The 4,093-nt window shown below is 35.8% G+C and overlaps 1 long non-coding RNA gene across 1 annotated transcript; it reads right to left on the bottom strand.

The window, feature by feature from the left end:
* Positions 1-1,988: 1,988 nt before the first annotated feature.
* On the bottom strand, positions 1,989-2,920 carry LOC141621242 (uncharacterized). The gene is made up of 3 exons (XR_012532164.1): positions 2,814-2,920; positions 2,410-2,463; positions 1,989-2,318 (listed from the first exon to the last, which is right to left on the bottom strand). It is a non-coding gene; the product is annotated as an uncharacterized LOC141621242 (long non-coding RNA).
* Positions 2,921-4,093: the final 1,173 nt, after the last annotated feature.

Here is a 4,093-nt window from a genome sequence, read left to right as displayed (position 1 = left end):
AATACCAGGGGAACGATTGGATGAAGCAGTCCACGAACTGGTCGGGTACGGACAAGGCGGAGGGGTCCACCCTTGCTGCTGTGCAGGCCACTGTGGGTACGAGACCCACGTCCAGGCGGAGGGAGTGACAGAACCTTGTTGTCGACCATTCTGTTTTTGCGACCCATTGCCGCCTTGGTTCTTACCCTTATAATGATGGCGATTGTTCTTGCCTTTGCCTTTGTAATTGTTGGGAGTTGGAGGAGTTGACGTGGCTGTGAGAGGGGGTTCGAGTTTGTTTCGAGTCAGTGGGTGGAGATGAGGACTGATTGGCGACAAGGGCAGAATCGGTGGAGGCAACGGTGGCTTTTGCGCGTCGGGTTTCTTCCAAGGTGAGCATGGAACGGGCTTTGTAGAATGGTGGGAGAGGATCACTTTGCTGTATGATGGTTGCAACACCATCGTAACCATCAGACAAATGGGTGACAAGTTGGAGAACAAGGCGAGTCTCGGAGACGGGAGCCCCGACATTGGCTAACTGGTCAGCTATCATTTTGAGCGCCTGGCAGTAAGAGGAAACATTTGGGTAATTATCCATATGGATATTGGTAAACTGCTGTTCCAACATTACGGCACGAGAACTTTGGTTATAATTAAAAATGTCCTTGAGACGATCCCACGCTTTTTGTGCCGTGGAACCGGGTTCAAGGATGGTATGAAGGAGATCGAGAGAGATGGAACTGTAAATCCATTGCTTAACAATGGCGTCGAGACGGTCCCAGGTGGCGTCTTTGTTGATAACAACATCTTTCTTTTGGGCGATGTGATCGAGAACATCAAAAGCACTAGCAGTGTTGAGGAAAAGCTCGACCCATGACGTATAATGGACATTTTCTGTCTCGGGGGTAATTTGCACGTAATTTTTAATGTTGGAAATGGAGTAAGCGGGATGAAAACCAGTTTTAGGGGTTGAGTCGTTTGTCATTGTGACAGACAAGGTCTTGATAAGGAAGAAGAAAGAGAAAAAAAATAGAGAAATTTGATAGGGATAGGCGGAAGCAGGGGATCAAGGTTTGGCTAATCATACCATGAAAGTAGTATATTCCCTGATTAGCAATGATACATTGTACGTATTATATAGTTACATCATTTCCTAAGTTAGCTCAATCATCCCATGATTCTAGGGAGACAAATATTAACTAATCTCAATTAGGGGATATGATCCCATAATATTAGCTAATCCTATTATACAATATATGAGGAAAATAATATAAGATATTATATTCTAATAACATGTAATAATTTGAGATCAAATAAAATTTTCATACATGACTCATATTTTTGCATGTATTCCAATTCTAGGGGCAGTTTGGTAAATTTTAATATAATCTAGAGCTATTGTAAAGAAGAAGTTTTATACAGTACTCCGTAGTTTATATCTAGCCGATCTCCATGGCACTTGCCATAAATACTACTCATTGAGAAGTTAAGTTACGATTCAAATAGGACAATAGGTGTATGTACGTCTAGGAACGAAAAATTATCAAAAAAGCACCCCAATGTCGTAAGACTTCACAAAAATTATTGGGGAATGATAAAAGAACTAAGCCTATCTCCGTAAACTCGTATAGTGTGGCAGTTCGAAAAAGTGTCGGTGGTATTTAGTAAACAAAAACGCAGTACATACTCTGTTTCATTTTAATTAGTCCTAAGTTCTATAACCATTTCAGCATTACAATGAATTGTAATATTGTGAAAAACGCACTTTTGATGACTTCATCATAGGTTTTAAGGATCTGAGGGAGCTCATAGACTCCTTGATCAAAACCGGATATGTAAAAGTTTGGCCTTTCCATGAGCTCGACTATATTTGATCGAGTTGCAGCTAGTACCATACCAGTAACTTGAGAAAAAAATGAAGTTAGCACTACTTAGCAGGGTCATACGTCCCATTTTAGCTTGACTTGGTCCAATAAAGTTTTATTGAACTTAGTCTAAATCACAGAGAATAGAGGTTTAAATCCCTTTCGCATTTTGTTAGAATCCCGTACTGGTAAGCTGGTGAATCATTTGCATAAAAGATGAGGATATGAAAGATTTTGCGAATAACAGAAGCGCAAGTAGCAGTGAAGCTCAACATGTGGAGAATGTCAAGGAAAAAAATATACTTCGTATTCATCTACATAGAGTCGTCAGCAGAGAAAGCAACGATATATTCATTGATACAGCTGTAATTCCATGGATGAGAAAGTTAGAGACTTCTCCATGCATCCATGTCCTTCAGTAGGACAATGTTATTCATGCTAATCCAAGCTCAAAGTCTCATGCCAGGCCCCAACCTTATCATTTAGATCAGAGTATTTCACATTAAAATAAGACCAACAATTCAATCGTGTGTCTTGATAGTATAGAACAGGGAAGTTGTGTTACCTTACTCTCTTTTCATGCTAATGTGAGTGACTACGCTTGCTCGAAATCCCACATCTGCATCAACAGTTTGACCATGAAATGAATATTAAGAAGGTATGAAAATGGATTAGACAATACAGAGTATAATAAAACGAAGTAGCGAACATGCAAATCTGGGTAGAAATTAACTGAACAATTCTTATATTGACTTATTGTGAGGATTATAAAAATTCTTGTATTTGATCATTCCTAATAGCATGCCAAATCCCAACATCATCAACAAAACCCTAATTCCAAATTCATACCACCAACTAATTTAAAAATCAAAGAGCATGAAATGAATAATCAACTCGACTAATTGGAAATATATATGCAGTAATATGTTTGGGGGCATAATTCGACAGAGCGATGCGTAGAGATCATACCTTCAAATATTTCTCTACATTCAAGGGCACAATATAGAGAAAACTTTAAAAACTTCATATTTATATTGGAACTCAAAGGATAGAAAGCTGATCTTTAATTTTCTAGGTTGAATCCCCTTAAACTAAAAGAATAAAAGATCTCCCAAATTTTCCCGCCTAAATGAATTTGGCTATAATTGGGCTTCATTATATCATATATGTGATTGGGCTTTTATTATATCATATCTGTAATTGAGCTATCATTATATTATGTCTACAACTAGATTATACCGAACTTTCCCTTCTCCACCGATTTATGCAAAACATCCCCTATTTACTAAATGAATAGGCGAAACTACAATTTTCCCCGCCTAAAATGTTTCCTAAAATAGTGTTTGTTATATTTAGCATATACTATAGGTATAGACATAATAAGTTATAAATAGACATAATCTTTTGTATTTAAATATTAATAACATTCAATATTTCACATTATGCACAAATTTATCTCTGATCTTACTATGATAAAAAAAATTCGTTTTTTTAAAGAATTTTATGATAAAAATTCATTGACTTTTTATGATAAAATGTTGGTGCTAAAAAATATGTTATTAGTAAATATTTGTTAAAAATTCATTGACTTTTTATGATAAAAAGTTATGGCTAAAAAATATATTATTAGTAAATATTTGTAAATTAACATCATTAATTTCTCGGTAAAAAAACAAAAAAAAAAAGCTTTCAGAAAAATATTCATTTCATTACTTCTTACGATTTAAATTTTTATTTCTCTAATCAAAATACAATGAGTAACTAGAAAGAAACAAGAAAAATAAATGAAACTCTATAGATACCGTGCATACATTGCACGGGGTCTATACTAGTTAATAACAATAAATTTTACTACTAAATTTCAAATTGAGTTAAATATCAGTTGAATAATTGTTATTTTCTTTAACATTCCTATCTAAATAACCGCGCATTTGCGCGGAATCTATACTATAGCTCTTCTATTAGCTATGCGTCGTGCCCACTCATCGTGCTACAGTTCTGTCACCTTCAATGTTTCTTGTCGAAAACTATCTTCCGTTACGCGCAAACTAATTTGTCGATTAATACGTGTGCGGAATTCTTTACATGAAATCCGCAACTTACTTGTTCTTTATCCTTCCTGGTCTGTAAGTCTAGCTACAGGCTAGAAACTTTTATGTACTTGTTTTTTTAATACAATCGGTTTATTGTTGTCAAAAAAAAAAAAATCTGGCCAAGTTTTCCTTTCTTTGTGGGAATAAATTTGCCGT

Source organism: Silene latifolia, chromosome X (assembly GCF_048544455.1).
Source record: "Silene latifolia isolate original U9 population chromosome X, ASM4854445v1, whole genome shotgun sequence".
Lineage (NCBI taxonomy): Eukaryota > Viridiplantae > Streptophyta > Magnoliopsida > Caryophyllales > Caryophyllaceae > Silene > Silene latifolia.
Note: the sequence above shows the minus strand (reverse complement) of the source record. Positions and strands in the feature narration are given on the sequence as shown.